The 17,489-nt window shown below is 38.8% G+C and overlaps 1 protein-coding gene across 5 annotated transcripts in view; it reads left to right on the top strand.

Moving 5' to 3' along the window:
- csrnp3 (cysteine and serine rich nuclear protein 3) overlaps nucleotides 1-17,489 on the top strand; it is a 155,266-nt gene that overhangs the window by 77,041 nt on the left and 60,736 nt on the right. Inside the window, exon 1 of one of the 5 annotated variants that reach the window (XM_062969216.1) lies at nucleotides 1,608-1,751. The exons of 3 other annotated variants lie outside the window; for them this stretch is intronic. The gene's annotated coding sequence lies outside the window, so the exon portion shown is untranslated. Of the gene's footprint in view, nucleotides 1-1,607; nucleotides 1,752-1,853; nucleotides 2,211-17,489 lie in introns of those variants that run through there. One more of the 5 variants, XM_062969219.1, reaches the window with a different exon arrangement.

Below are 17,489 nucleotides of genomic sequence, written 5' to 3'. Positions count from 1 at the left end.
GCAAAGAGTTGCAATTTCTTTTCCATCTTAAATTTCTGCAACCAGAAGCATTACAGAGCTACAAGTACTGGGAGAGCCATTCATTATAATCAACCTCCAATCTCTGATCAGGAGCCAATTCTGAAAATGCCATATTATTTTAATATAGCAACTATCTATTATGCCAATGTCTTGTCACCCTCATTATTTTGAGAGGATATCATGTGGTTTTAATGAGGCCAATTTTCTTTTATGCCTTTAAATGATAAATGGTATACACTGGAATGTTAATTAGGATGCATGCAATTTTTTAAGCAGTCTTTTGTGAAATATTTTTAGGAGCAATGATGCAATGACAGATGTACACACACAGATGCACATATCAAACTAAACAGCAGGCAACCCATCTCAGCAGACTCTAAAAACATGTACAACTGTTTTCTTTTTTATATATTTTTCTCTTGCTTAATTATTCATTCTGAGAGCCAGGGGTATCTTTTCTAATACTCACTGTAACAAGAAAAGAAAGATTTCATATGTCATATGTCACCATGTGTTGGATGCCAAATTAAATACTGGTATTTTTTAAAATATTCAGTTTTGAGCTATTATCATTGTATACAACAAAGGTTTGACAGGCTTACAGTGAAAAAAAAGGCATCTAACAGTTTGGAAAATGATGGAAAATATAGCCTTTTAAGCCTTTAATATGCATTTTATTAATTGGGAAGCAGCAGTATGTTTGATGTATGCTACAGGGTGTAGAACACAGGAAGCAAAGTAGGAGAAAGCAGGGAAAAAAAAGATAACAATTGATTAACAATTAAAACAAAACATGCCTTCCTGGCACATTTTGCTGAATTTATCAGGGAAGGGCAATTTTTACCTTTTATTATTTTGGCACAATATTAATTGCAGGCGCAAACGTGCAGAGCTTAGCAGTGTTATTTTTGTACAAATCTGTTAAAAGGGTTCAGTTGTGCGAACCCTGGAGCAACACTGTTTTGTTTCCTTCCTTTTATGCCATTTTGCTGTCATATCCCCAATCTCATCCTTCGGCCCTAAATTAGCTAAGGCAACGTGCGTTCCAAATGCATGAAAATATTAACATTGACAATGATGCTCTTATTTTGAAAGATTCCACAGACTATACTTAAAATCACTACTAAAGATAAAGCACTTTCCGGATCTAACCGGAATATTATTTATTCCTCTTGTTTTTGTGATCAGCCTGGAAACCGGCCACCAGAGTGTGATTTCGGGGTGAGTGCTCTTGCAAGGTGGCTCTCCAGATTGTATTAAAAAGAAAGCCTTTCCTCTCCCTCCCTTGCTCAGCCGTAGTTTCCTATCTCGCCAGGCTCATAGCCCTGCTTTGTGCAAATGTGCTGCACAAATATACCTTCACTATTCTGCTCCTCAGAATAGTGAAGGTATATTCCCACAGAACTGCAGTCCTACCATTTCTGACTCTGCTGCCAGCATTCTGTTTTTAGCTGCTGGCCGCAGGCCTTTGCCAGCTCTATGCAAATCGGAGAGGCACAGCAGCATTGACTGCAGAGGGAGATCTGGGGCTGGCATTGGGGCTGGTGGGGGGGGGGGGATGGGTTCAAAGGTCACAAAGCCCATGGAAGGCTGTACGAAGTGACGGGTGGGCGGGCTGGACATGTACAGACGACTGCAGTGAGCTTTTGCTGGCACAAAATGGGGAAGGCGAGGATTCGTGCCTTATGTTGCAAAGACGGCTGTGCATCTGGAGCCAGAGCATGGTTCAGGTATGAGCTGCAGCATGTGTCCTTATTTAGTCATTTATTCTGGGGAAATGGCCCATGAATCAGTCTCTCCCTACTTTTCATGCTTGCTCTTCATTTTGCAAGCCGGGGAGAGAAGGATTATCTTTTCCTGGATCAGCATCTTTCACTCTGAGAATGCTAGGCCTGCTGAAATGAAAGGCCGGTTATTTCAGATGTCCTCTTCCGTACATTTTTAAACATGGAATTTAATGAAATATGATTATTATTATTATTATTATTTTTGTGTCAGGAGCAACCGAAGTTGCTTCTGGAGTGAGAGAATTGGCCGTCTGCAAGGACGTTGCCCAGGGGACGCCCGGATGTTTTGATATTTTACCATCCTTGTGGGAAGCTTCTCTTATGTCCCTGTATGGAGCTGGAGCTGATAGAGGAAGCTCATCCACACTCTCCCCGGTGGGATTCGAACCTGGCAGCTTTCAGGTCAGCAACCCAACCTTCAAGTCACGAGGCTTTTATCCCCTAGGCCATCGGAGGCTCCATGAAATATGATTGTCCTCCATAAGGAGTTGTCTTTGTAAAAATCTTTGTTGATTAGCCCTTAGGCCAATGATGGACAAGCTTTTGCACTTGGTGTGTCAAAATTCACCAAAAACCCACTTGGGTGGTGTGTCACTTTGAGAAAAAAACCCCATAATTTCACAATATATATAGTTTAAATAACAAAAATATATAATTGTAATATATAACTGTATTTAATAAATCAAAAACTATTTTCATGTACAACAATCTACGGTACCTCTTGCAATTTCCACGCTGATTTCTCTCTATTGTAGTTTCAATGTAGTCATGAATAATGAATAATATAATAATAACATAATACAGTAGAGTCTCACTTATCCAACATAAACGGGCCGGCAAAACGTTGGATAAGCGAATATGTTGGATAATAAGGAGGGATTAAGGAAAAGCCTATTAAACATCAAATTAGTTTATGATTTTACAAATTAAGCACCAACACATCACGTTATACAACAAATTTGACAGAAAAAGTAGTTCAATACACATTAATGCTATGTAGTAATTACTGTATTCACGAATTTAGCACTAAAATATCATGATGTATTGAAAACACTGACTACAAAAATGTGTTGGATAATCCAGAACGTTGGATAAGCGAGTGTTGGATAAGTGAGACTCTACTGTAATAACATAATAGTAATAATATAATAATATACTACAATAATAATAGAATAATAATAGAATGATTATATATATATATATGTGTGTGTGTGTGTGTGTGTGTGTGTGTGTGTGTGTGTGTGTGTAATGTGCATAATTCCTATGGAGTAAACAACAAAACCACTGGACGAAATCACATCAAATTTGGCCACAAAAGACATAGTCATTCAATCAATCTGCATGTGGCAGCGTGGCAGCAAAAATGGCTAGGCATGTCAGTGCTGACACGCGTGTCATAGGTTGGCCATCACTGCCTTAGGCCATATCACAGTAACAAACCAAACAAAAAGGCTTGATAAAACATAACATACCATATAGTAAGTTAAATAAAACACTTATAACAATACAGTAATTAAATATGATAAAACTGGATACGTTTCCGTATCACCCCTATAATTTAAAAATCTTAATAATCTTAAAAGCAGAAAGATGCATTCTTGATTTCTGGCATGTTGTTGTTCCCTGTGGCTTCATGTGCAGCCGTGGACCACATATTACTGGCATGGCAAGTTTGATAGTGGCAGTCATATTGTGCAGGGAGGTTCAAGGGGTGTGAATATGAATTGGATCCAGTAAGGAGTATTTTACAACCATGGGTGGTTGATGTGCTATTTTTATGTTGTGCATCACCTTTTAAAATGCATACCCAGCAACTAGCCGCTTGAAAGCTGTGTTCTAAGTCAGGCTATTTAAGCTTTTACATCATGATTGAATAAATATCAATCCTGCTGCATGTGGAAAACTTCTGAATGTAGAACTTGCCTTATATAACAATTAATTATGTTTAGGCATTTTGTGAAAAATCATACAATTAATTTATGACCCTGTAGCTACACATAACAAATTTTACAAGCTGGGAGTCAGTTCTATCTTTTCTCTGCACAGAGTTCTGTTCAATCAACCCATCTCAGAAACAATTGTTTAGTCTGGCACATGATTTTAATAATGTAGTACTGATAGCCTTTTGCAACCAACCTTCCTCCCCTTTCCCCTCCCTCTTTCTTTCCTTCCTTCCTTCCTTCCTTCCTTCCTTCCTTCCTTCCTTCCTTCCTTCCTTCCTTCCTTCCTTCCTTCCTTCCTTCCTTCTTTCTTTCTTTCTTTCTTTCTTTCTTTCCCTTTCCTCTTCCCCCACCCATTTAAAATTTACTCCATAGTATCAAAATAGCCATTTAGGCAGTTCTTTTGGGACAGATGACTCCTGTATCACTTCAACCTATTTAATGGCAAACTGGAAACTCAGTATAATTTTTTTGTGTGTGTCAGGAGCAACCGGAGTTGCTTCTGGAGTGAGAGAATTGGCCGTCTGCAAGGATGTTGCCCAGGGGACACCCGGATGTTTTTGATGTTTTTACCATCCTTGTGGGAGGCTTCTCTCGCATGGAGCTGGAGCTGATAGAGGGAGCTCATCCACACTCTCCCCGGGTGGGATTCGAACCTGGCAGCTTTCAGGTCAGCAACCCAACCTTCAAGTCACAAGGCTTTTATCCCCTAGGCCACCGGAGGCTCCAGTATAAAAATAAAGAATGGTGAGTATCAAGAACCTAAACTGACAGCAAAAAATGGGACTACTCAAGTCTCCCATTGAAATTAAGGTGACTTAAGAATGTTTGACATTGAATGGACTTTTCCCAGATTTTGAATTTATCTGTACAAATTGCACAACATTTAGTCCCTCAAAGCCTTGGAAACTTCTCTATATACATGTATTATAATTGTATATTTATATTACATGCAATATTATTAATAATATTGCAATATAGTCGTATAATCTATATATATATAAAAGGGTAATGGAATCACGGCACCAGACAAAACAACTAAACTAAACACCCCACAACCTCGAAAATGGACAGCACAACCTCTCATCCATGCCTCTACGTTCATACAACAAAAAGAAAAGAAAAATAAAGTCCTAGCCACAGCAACGCGTGGCCGGGCACAGCTAGTCTATATATATAAAAGGGTAATGAAATTTCGGCCTAGGACAAAACAACAAAACTACACCCCAGAAACACTAAACTTGGCAGCACAACCCCTCACCCATGCCTTTACGTTCATACAACAAACCGATCCAGCTACTTCAGAAAATGGCCAGGCTTTGAGACTGCAAGGCTATTCACTGCTATTCCATCTGAACAACAAAGGATTCCCATAAGCCACAGCAATGTGTGGCGGGCAAAGCTAGTATAATATATTATATGTATATATACTTGTAAACCCTTCGGGGTGAGAAGGGCAGGATATAAATGTCGCAAATAAATAATAAATGATAAATATTTGTAACCCCTGTTCTCTATCTGCAAAATGAGGATATTGTTATGAGAAGGCAGGCCCACTTGATTCATATTCATATTCATGTATTCTTGACCAATCCTCATAAATTCACAGGTCAAGTATTCTCACTAAGCTGGTTGACTGTTAATGTTCAGGTATCATTCAGATAAAAATATCAAGCGTGGTGGTGATGATGATGATGATGATGATGAGTTGCATCCTTAACCCATCTTTTCTCCAAGGAGCTGAATATGGCATATATAGCTCTATTCCTTCTTTAATTATCCTCACAACAACTTCTGAGTTATGTCCTGCTGAGAAACAGTGACTGGCCATTCAGTGAGTTTCATAGCTCAGTCAAGACTAGAACCCAGATCTCTTAAGGGTTAGTACACTATCCTGCCAACCTAGCAGTTCGAAAACATGCAAATGTGAGTAGATCAATAGGTACCGCTCCGGCGGGAAGGTAACGGCGCTCCATGCAGTCATGCCAGCCACATGACCTTGGAGGTGTCTACGGACAACGCCGGCTCTTCGGCTTAGAAATGGAGATGAGCACCAACCCCCAGAGTCAGACATGACTGGACTTAACGTCAGGGGAAACCTTTACCTTTACTTTACACTACCCCAACCACTGTGGTGCTCTTGCTTTGTGCTACTGCTATTGTATCGTATGACACAGGTGACAGGTAAGAGGGATCAGGTCCCAGTTATGTTCCTTACAGTCATGAAGGTGTTCAGTAATGGACAGATATCTAAATAGTAAGCATAATTATACGTTATTTAGTCTTCTTATTGAATATGCATGATGAATCTTCTGCCAATGCATCAGGAAAACAAACATGGAGGATTGTGACTCCAAAGGAATGTATCCATTACTGTGACTTTCCCTGGTTTATTATTTAAATAATATTCTAGATTAAGTGGCTAAAAATGTCCAGAAAATTTTTACTGTGGCCTAATTCTATATTCAATAAAAATGTACAAACTATACCAGAAAATTGCATAATATATTATGAATGCAGTAGAAGGTTTCAATTACAGTAGAATCTAACTTATCCAACATAAACGGGCCGGCAGAACGTTGGATAAGCGAATATGTTGGATAATAAGGAGGGATTAAGGGAAAGCCTATTACACATCAAATTAGGTTATGATTTCACAAATTAAGCACCAAAACATCATGTTATACAACAAATTTGACAGAAAAAATAGTTCAATACGCAGTAATGCTATGTAGTAATTACTGTATTTACGAATTTAGCACCAAAATATCACGATGTATTGAAAACATTAACTACAAAAATGCATTGGATAATCCAGAACGTTGGATAAGCGAGTGTTGGATAAGTGAGACTCTACTGTACATAATTTGAAAGAAAAAATATGAAAGGTAGGAGTATGAAGAACTCTTTTTACTGGTGGGATTGCAGGCAAGAGATTTCACTCTCTGATACAAAATCAAGGTGTGGTTTTAGTTTTATTTTTGGTCTTGCTGTCTGTAATTTGCAAAAAATTGCACACGTGTGCCCTTTCTTTCCCTTTCTTTTCTTCCTTCCTTCCTTCCTTCCTTCCTTCCTTCCTTTCTTTCTCTTTGTGAAAGTTTATAGCAGCACAATAATGAACTGATTATGAACCGTCCAATTATTAATAATTATGTCTTGGAACAACAATTCCCCTTGACTGTCATCTCAATTTCTTATCAAGGACAAAACACATCCCTAGGAAGGCATGAGGGAAGTAGAAGGAAGATGTCCTACAATGGCAGCTGGTGAAATGCAGATTAATGAAGCAGTGGATATGCTAAACTAAACTATAAAGGAGCTACCCAAAGTCTTGAATCTTATCATCCCAATGGTCTCAGTACCTTGGATAGCTTCTTTACAGTTTATACTAAAAAATGCTAAAAATTCACTGTCCCATTGACATGGGAGCGACTAGATACCACTTTTGAAGATAGAGTGACAGTGTGACTCCAAAGGAATGTATCCATTACTGTGACTTTTCCTGGTTTATTATTTAAATAATATTCTAGATTAAGTGGCTAAAAATGTCCAGAAAAATCTTAATGTGGCCTAACTCTACATTCAATAAAAATGTACAAAGTATACCAGAAAATTGCATAATATATTATGAATGCAGTAGAAGGTTTCAATTACAGTAGAGTCTCAGTTATCCAACATAAACGGGCCGGCAGAACGTTGGGTAAGCGAATATGTTGGAATATGCAGAGCACTGAATCTTGGTAAATTATGAATTCTCTTTTTCTCTCTTTCATATGTACATGCAAACTGACATTTCTCAAAGCAATATTTTGGGGTGTTTATTCTTCAGCTGTTGCCTACATATTTTCAGACTGTTTAGTTGTAGAATTTCAGGAAGATTTAGAAAAGATGTTAGAGGTAAAACTACCAATGAAACCAGAATTATGGTTATTAGGTATACATGAACAAAAATTAGAAAAGAATAAAGATAAACTTCTGTTCTTACTAACAACAGCAGCAAGAATTTGTTATGCGAAGGTATGGAAAAGAAATGAAATCCCAAAGAAAGAAGACTGGCGGAAAAAAAATTCAAGAAATTAAAAATATGGATAGGCTTACTTTCCTACTCGCAAAAAGGAAGGGAAAACCAATAAAGGAGACAGACTGGGACAGTGTAACAAAATATTTAGGAGGAAAATAGAAGATAAAATAAATAAGAGGACAAAACTATAATAATAATAATAATAACAATAATAAAGATTGGAAAAACAGTAGCTAAATAAAACAAATAACAATAACAATAATAATAATAATAATAATAATAATAATAATAACAACAACAACAACAACATATAGAGATAGGTTCATATAAGGTAATAGAATAAATAACAAAAAGTAGAGAAAGAGAAGGAAAATTATCACCAGAACAGGAAAAAGAGAGAAAAGACAAGGAGAAAGAGAAAGAGAAAGAGAGAAAAATGGAAGAAGAAAGAAAAGGAAGTACAGTAGAGTCTCACTTATCCAAGCCTCGCTTATCCAAGCTTCTGGATAATCCAAGCCATTTTTGTAGTCAATGTTTTCAATATATCATGATATTTTGGTTCTAAATACATAAATACAGTAATTACAACATAACATTACTGCGTACTGAACTCCGTTTTCTGTCAAATTTGTCGTATAACATAATGTTTTGGTGCTTAATTTGTAAAATCTTAACCTAATTTGATGCTTAATGGGCTCTTCCTTAATCCCTCCTTATTATCCAAGATATTTGCTTATCCAAGCTTCTGCTGGCCCATTTAGCTTGGATAAGTGAGACTCTACTGTAAACCTCCAAGAAGATGCCCGGAAGTCAAAACTATACAAATCTTTTTCTTTTTTTAATTGTGATTTTAAATTTTTTCTACCTGGACCCCCCCCCCCTCCCACTACTCTGTCACATTCCTTCTATTTCTGTACCTCACCCTATTCTATTTTTTCTTTTTTTCCCTTTCTTTCTTTCTCTTATTTTCTTCCTTCTACTTTTTCTTTTTTTCCTTTTTGTTTATGCATTTCTTTTCTTAGTATTTTAATGTGTATATTGGAAAAAGCCTTAATAAAGATTATATATTAAAAAAAATAAAACATGCTGAAAATTCACTGTCCCATTGACATGGGAGCGACTACATATCACTGTTGAAGACAGAGTGACAGTGACTTGGAATATGCAGAGCACTGAATCTTGGAAAATTATGAATTCTCTTTCTCTCTCTCATATACACATGCAAACTTACATTTCTCAAAGCAATATTTGGGGTGTTTATTCCATATATTTTCAAACTGTTTAGTTGTAGAATTTTCCTCTCCCAAAGAGGCCTAAAATCCAGATTATAGAGTATTTTGTTGTATGCATGCGGATGACAAGTCTGACATTGTGCCTTTAGGGTCTCCATCTCCCTCCTAGCAGCATTTCAAAACCTATAACCAGCAGCATAGGGGGCCTCTGATGAACTTGGCATGCTGGTCAGCTTGATATTGCTGGCCTCCATTTTAAAAAGAAAAGAACTCCATGTTGGAGTCAGCAAAGCCAGTTGTCTTGCTGAGCAAGTGCATTTCTTTGTCAATTACCCAGGCAACTAGATCTGGTTCTCCCCTCCCCTCCATTCATCTTGTTTGATTAATGTTTAGCCAATAATTAGAATTTCTCAAATGCTTTTGAGAACTTCCCCGTTTTTGACTGCTGTAACAAAAGGCTCTACACTTAAAAGAGCATTTAATTCAAATCAAGCTTCATTGACACAGGGAGTAAGAATTCCTTCTTAGAATGTTTCTCTGATTAGCCTTTTGGAGGTTCTTGCTTTGTCTTGCCTGGTGAGACATGCATGTTTCCATCAGAAGCAAAGGCCATTTGATCTGATCCCAGAGGCTTTGAGAAATATGGTGGGGTTAGAATCTTATTTTTGGGGTACATTTTCATTTACTTCTCTGTGATCACATTTCGACTTAAGGGTGTTTTCTGGTTGAAGTTGGTTTTGAATGATGTCCTCATTGATGTGTACAAGAACTATTTAATCAAATCATATATTCCATTATAGAGTTGTTGTTTTTAATTGTGGTGAGGAGATATTGGGAGGCTTCATAAATAGACTGGGGAATGCCTGTTGGGCCTCGGCTTTGCAACTCCGTTTTATATCATTACGGGATAAAGAAAGATAGTTTTAGGTGGAGTCAGAAATAATTTTTTCGTGGCTTATTTTTTAAAATATTGTTTTCTAAGTTGCTTCTGGGTGTGAACCTCTGCATCTGCTTCTCTGCATTCTTCATGTTACAGTAGAGTCTCACTTATCCAACAGAAATGGGCCGGCAAACGTTGGATAAGCGAATATGTTGGATAATAAGGAGGCATTAAGGAAAAGCCTATTAAACCTCAAACTATGTTATGATTTTACAAATTAAGAACCAAAACATCATGTTATACAACAAATTTGACAGAAACAGTAGTTCAATACACAGTAATGCTATGTAGTAATGACTGTATTTACGAATTTAGCACCAAAATATCATGATGTTTTGAAAACATTGACTACAAAAATGTGTTGGATAATGCAGAACGTTGGATAAGTGAGTGTTGGATAAGTGAGACTCTACTGTATTAATAAATAGATACAGTGATGTGCCATCGCGCCTGGGGCTATAACTCTTAGCGAAAGAGGCATGGACGTGACATCTTTCCCCAAGGGATTGCTTCTTGCCCTCCTTTAGGGAAACTGGAACTCCCAAGGACCAAAACACTGTAGATAACTCAAAACTGGTTTTATTGTTCACAAAAGGTTATCCCAATAAGCTGGAAGTTTCAAAGGGGTAAAGGAAAATATACATTACAGTCTTTGGTTGTCTTTGTCAGAGTAATTTATGCAGCGCAGCAGCAGTTGGATGGAGTCAGAGGAATGGAGAACGAAGAGACATCAGAGACGATGGTAAAACTATATACAAAGTTTTACTGTACAAGACAAACAGACTTGCAGACAATAGACACAGGACTTGACTTCTCAGTAGACAGCAGAACAGAACAGAACTGATGCAATCAGTAATGCATACACACTTGTGTCTGGACACTCCCCAGTTCCAGCCACACATCAAGGTCATCACAGCTTCTCAGTAATTAACTCTTTCCAGACTATAGTACACTCTGGATGATGCAATCAGTATGCAATACTGGCAAGACCCAAATTTCATTTAAACACTACCAATACACAAATCCCACATTAACGGTCTTAAGTCCAAGGAGCTCTGCAGCTGAGGTTCTGCTTTCTCAATGGCTGTGAATGCCGGAGCAATCCTCAGCCTCAGTCCAAATGGCCTATGTTTGAAGACACAGTCTTCCTCTGATGCCAAAGAACTGATTTGAAGGCGCTTGAGACTCCTCAACATCATCCAGGTTGGCCCTGAACAGGAAGCATAAGTCTCAAGGGTAAGAACCTCAGAATTGGTGCTGAGAGGTAACTTAATCAAGGGCTTTTAGAACCAAGTCTTTCTCTCACATCCATTTGATAGAAAGCTTGATGGTGGAATGAAAAAGGAAACACTGACCCACTCCAGGAAAGGGTGGAGTCAAACAATTGAGCTGAGGAAGCAATATAACTGGTGCAAACAACATTAATTGACAGCTATAAATAACCAATTAATCCAACTACATTTACAGGGTAAAGGCAAAATCAGGCATGATACAAAAATTCAAATCTTGCAAGTTACAGTTCGACATATAGATGGCGCCACTCGCGGCGTCACAAGTGAGCTCTTGATATCCATTGAGGCTTTGTTCCAGGACCACTACCACTCCTCATGGGTACCAAAATCTGTGGATGATTGTTTGATCATGTGCAGTGGTGTAAAAAAACTGTATCCCTCATAATATAGAATGGCATAATCAAATTCACTTCGCCACCGGGGCTCATGAAGTAGTCTAAATTATGAACTCAATTTTTTTAAAAATTGGGTCTTCTGCCATCCACTCCGTTGACCTTGAACTGAAATCCTCTAATGGCCTCTGGAGGTGGCAGTTGCTCCAGTTTTCCATGATCCACTGTTAGGATTAACTTGAATCTTGAAATGGCTGTGTGCTGGCAATACGTGTGACTATGTATAAATATGGTATGACAATGAGGGCTATTGAGGCATGTTCAAGAAATTGAAAGCTATAGTGTTTCTTAAGTTAGATGAAGTTTGACTCTCCTGGAAAGATTCAACCCTGAATATTGTAAAGTGGCATATTTTAAAAAGGTGTGTATTTATGTGAATGTGTATGTTTAATTCACGTATGCGGTGGCGAGGTGTGTTAAAGCACTGAGCTGCTGAATTTGCAGACTGAAAGGTCCCAGGTTCAAACCCCAGGAGCGGCATGAGCGGCCGCTGTTAGCCCCAGCTCCTGCCAACCTAGCAGTTCTAAAACATGCCAATGTGAGTAGATAAATAGGTACCGCTCCGGCGGGAAGGTAACGGCGGTCCATGCAGTCATGCCGGCCACATGACCTTGGAGGTGTCTACGGACAACGCCGGCTCTTCGGCTTAGAAATGGAGATGAGCACCAACCCCCAGAGTCAGACATGACTGGACTTAACGTCAGGGGAAACCTTTACCTTTACCTATGTAATAGAAAGTATAGATTTCAGCATGACATATACAAAAGCTGGTTAAATATTTATAGTAAAAAAATAAAAATGATTTTTCAAGGGTTACTGCATAAAAGCACCTCTATGTTTGTTTATTTATTTATTACAACATTTATATCCCGCCCTTCTCACCCGAGAGGGGACTCAGGGCGGCTTACAATAAACACACATATAAAGATTATACAATACACTATAAATCAGATTAAAAATTATTAACTTACATCAACATTCATAAAAAAACATTCTAAAATACAAATGGGCGTGATCACAAAATGATAGCTGTAATTCTTTGAAACATTTTCAGCATTTCACAAAACATTTTACATTTCACAAAATTATTTTGGAAAGTCTCTTTGGTTTCAAATACCTTCAAATAACTGATTTATTCCCAAAATGAATATGGTTTAGCCTGTGAAAAATGCAAGAATGCAGAAACACTGATAACACAGTGGCTTGTTCCCTTTTAATGTTTCCCTTGCTTGTTTGTCCATTGGATTTATATCCTGCCCTTTTCCCAGGATGGGATCCACGGCCTTTAAAAATTGATTCTTCCATGTAAGGTTGTTATCAATACCAATGTGGAAGGAACCACCCTGAGACAAGGATGAGAAATACTTTTTTCCCCTATATATGCTGACACTCCACCTCTGAAAAAGATACTTTTAATAACCAAACCTTGAAATTTTAAGCACCCATCCCAAGGAAAGACCAGATGGCCAATTGTACTACTTGAGACAGGTGCAATCTGCTGTGGGATCAAGAAAGCTTTTTTGAAAGATGAATTGGTGTGCTGTTTGTCAGCTGTCAGTCTTTGTCTTTGCTCTAAACCAATTACGGAGTTGAGACAAATGGCATTATAAGGATGCCACTCGAATAGAGTGAGGGAATACTGTATTTGAGTCTGAGTGTCTGTTTTGTATTATCCATAAAAATAGTAGTTTTAGTAAAAAAAAATTTAAAAAGCTTCGTGCTGCAGTAATGCTTGACTGCAGAATATCAGTGAATGTAAATAAAACACAAAACAATGACTTTCTGTTCGTAATCTTGCATATGCAGCTCATGTAATTTGCCAGATTAAATTTAATCTAGGAGGAATAGCATGGCATTTGTTTTTGCTGACCTTCCTTGAAAATGGCTGAGGCATACTAATGATAATCTTTTCTTTGAATGTTTAATAATCTCATTTTTCTATTTGAGCGCTTTTTTATCACTTCCTTTCTTTCTGAATGTTTCTTCTGTTTTTACTTTTTAATGCCAAAATATACTAAATAATAAACAGGCACAAAATATGGTGTGTGCGTCTGTGTGTGAAGCTCCCTCCTCATTCACTTCATTTAAATAAACCTCTCGGATTTTTGTCTATCGACCATGGATAAGCAGGTACAATACCCAGCATCAAAAAAGATCACATGTTCAAATAAACATGGGTTTGAGACCCAAGTTAATAGCATGCATCCATTGAAATTAGCATAAAAATGTACGTCTCTTTCATACGATATAATTATAGCACTATGATTCCTCTTTAATTGCCATAGCGACATCCCAATGAAATCCTGCAATATACAGTTTAGAAACAACAGACAAACAATAGGCGGCAGAATTCCACAATTAAACTGGAATCATAGCACCATCAGTATGAAGTGTGAAAGCAACCATTTTTTATTAGTGCCTTTGAAAAAATAAACCAACTTGATGGAAGCAAGGAGGTTTCTAGCTCTTTACTGACACTTGTGAGTTTGTTCCATTCCAAACAAGAAAGTTTTTAAAAAGCCATATGAAATTTCACATTTTAAATACATATTTTGAAGTGTAGTGTGCCTCAAAATGTACCAGTTTTTGTCTTAAAAATTCTCATATTATAATGTATTTTGATTTTTTTTAATGATGAGCACTAGAGATATGCACGGTATTTGTTCCTTTTGTTTCATTTGTGTTTCCATTTTGTACCGTCCATTCGGATTACACGAAACGGAAAGCCCCCCCCCCCAAAAAAACAAAAAAAAAACCCTCAAAACGAAAGGCAGGCTCCAATCCTGCTTTTCGGATCGATTGCCTCACAGGGCCTGAGGCCAATTGCCAAGTTAAGAAGTGCATGGAAGTTGATCTTGCTTATTTCACATAGACTTGGAGGATTCTCCTTACTTTCATGTGACACACCTACATACTGCAGCTGATACATTAACATGTCATGACACATAGTTTGGAAAGCTCTGCCTTAACTCTTATAAAAAATAAAATAAAAAGTTGAATGGCAAAGGGCAAAAGCTTAGTCCATGCCAGGAAAGCCTAAAGGAAGCACTGATCCGCTCTTCGCCATGGTGCCACTTCCGGACTTTTTGAATGCCTTTGTGGGGAAGTGCAGTGGTGGCAGCTAGGGGTAGCTGGAAGCATTAGTATTTTCCCCTCTCTGCAGAATGACTCTTGGCCAGAGCCGGCCCTAGGTAATTTTCAAGTGTAGGCGAACAGAATTTTGGTTCTCCCCCCCCCCCCCCCGAAACCAATCACTGAGAAATAAAAGCGTTGGATAAGCGAAAATGTTGAATAATAAGGAGGGATTAAGGAAAAGCTTATCAAACATCAAATTACATTAAGATTTTACAAATTAAGTACCAAAACATCATGTTTTACAACAAATCAACAGAAAAAAGTTTAATACATGGTAATGTTATGTAGGAATTACTATATTTGCGAATTTTGCACCAAACATTGAACAGGGATATAGGGCAGCGTGGACTTAGATAACCCAGATAGCCCCTAGTAAAAACTCTAAAATCAGGACAATAAATAAAGAACAACACTCTGAAAACAGTAAACAATCAGGGACAGCTAACACTTCCCAAAAAAGATTCTCCCAGGCAAGAAGAAGCCAAGCCTTGAAGCCACAGGGCCATTAAATACTAATCAAGGTGATTAATTACAACATTCACACTTGCTTCAAAGAAGAGTTCTTTCTCCCACCCTGGACCTTCTACAGATACCACTTACCTAGCTTCCAAGTTCCCACAGACCTCACAATCTCTGAAGGCCCCAAAGGTGGGCCAGCGCGGCGCGAAAGCGGAAGGCCCAGCGCGGCTGCTGGGGGGGCCAGCGCGGCCCGAAGGAGAAGGAGGTTGGGGGTGGCGCCATCCTCCTGGGACGATTGTGCCCCCGGGACGATGGCGCCACAGGCAAGTGCCTAGTTCGCCTTATGGTTGGACCGCCTCTGCTCTTGGCTTATCCATGAGTCACATGAGGGCAATTTATACATGAATAATGGGACACTGAAGAAGAAGGCCTGATCCTTGCAGTCCAGGAGCAAGCCATCAGAACAAATGCAATTAAGGCCAAGATTGAAAAATCAGCTGATGACCCAAAATGCAGACTGTGCAAGGAAACCGATGAAACCATTGATCATATCCTCAGCTGCTGTAAGAAAATCACACAGACAGACTACAAACAGAGGCACAACTATGTGGCCCAAATGATTCATTGGAACTTATGCCTCAAGTACCACCTGCCAGCAGTAAAGAATTGGTGGGATCACAAACCTGCAAAAGTATTGGAAAATGAACATGCAAAGATACTGTGGGATTTCTGAATCCAGACTGACAAAATTCTGGAACACAACACACCAGACATCACAGTTGTGAAAAAGAAAAAGGTTTGGATCATTGATATCGCCATCCCAGTTGCATTGATGAAAAACAACAGGAAAAACTCAGCCGCTATCAGGACCTCAAGATTGAACTTCAAAGACTCTAGCAGAAACCAGTGCAGGTGGTCCCGGTGGTGATGGGTAAACTGGGTGCCGTGCCAAAAGATCTCAGCCGGCATTTGGAAACAATAGACATTGACAAAATTACGATCTGCCAACTGCAAAAGGCCACCCTACTGGGATCTGCATGCATCATCCGAAAATACATCACACAGTCCTAGACACTTGGGAAGTGTTTGACTTGTGATTTTGTGATATGAAATCCAGCATGTCTATCTTGTTTGCTGTGTCATACAATAAAAGAATAATAATAACGACAACTTTATTTTTATATCCGCCCCATCTCCCTGGAGGGACTAGGGGCGGCTCACATGGGGACAAAGCCCAGTACATCATAAAATACAGTATCAGTAGAGATAAACAAGAATATATAAAACAAACATGTAAAACAAGCATATAACCAACAAAGCATAATGGACAGTATAAAACACTGTTACAATATGTGTATGTATGATTCATATTATAGGAACCCAGTGGTGAAGTGTGTTAAAGCACTAAGCTGCTGAACTTGCAGACCGAAAGGTCCCAGGTTCAAATCCCTGGAGCGGAGTGAGCGCCCGCTGTTAGCTCCAGCTTCTGCCAACCTAGCAGTTCGAAAACATGGCAATGTGAGTAGATCAATAGGTACTGGGAAGGTAAGGGCGCTCCATGCATTCATGCAGGCCACATGACCTTGGAGGTGTCTACGGACAATGCTGGCTCTTTGGCTTAGAAATGGAGATAAACACCAACCCCCAGAGTCAGACATGACTGGACTTAACGTCAGGGGAAACCTTTACCTTTACCTTATCACGTTAAGTGAAAGATTTGCCATGCATCGTGACAAATCCATGGGGTCCCAGTGTGGGGTGTGAACTCGCCGCCCCATATGCCATATCGCCCAACTTACCGCCAGACCCGTTCCAGGGGGGGAAGCATCCGCCACCCAGCTTCCCCCCATTTTAGCAAAGGCAACATGGGAAGCCTCCAATATTGCCGCCGGGGTGGCATATGCCACTTCCTCTGCCCTTTCACCACGAAGCACAGCTGGAAGTAGATATGCCTCGTGTAATGGGCTTCATAGAAAAAGGAATGAAGAAGTGGCGTATGATGGACAAATCAGCCTGTATGATATCGTAGGACAACTTGTCATCTGTTGAAATGAAATAAATACAGTAGAGTCTCACTTATCCAAGACTCGCTTATCCAAGGTTCTGGATTATCCAATGTATTTTTTGTAGTCAATGTTTTCAGTATATCGTGATATTTTGGTGCTAAATTCGTAATTACAGTAATTACAACATAACATTACTACGTATTGTTGTATAATATGATGTTTTGGTGCTTAATTTGCAAAATCATAACCTAATTTGATGTTTAA

The sequence above is a fragment of the Anolis carolinensis genome, chromosome 1, assembly GCF_035594765.1.
Source record: "Anolis carolinensis isolate JA03-04 chromosome 1, rAnoCar3.1.pri, whole genome shotgun sequence".
Lineage (NCBI taxonomy): Eukaryota > Metazoa > Chordata > Lepidosauria > Squamata > Dactyloidae > Anolis > Anolis carolinensis.
The sequence above is the reverse complement of the archived record's forward strand: the minus strand, read 5'-3'. Positions and strand labels throughout refer to the sequence as shown.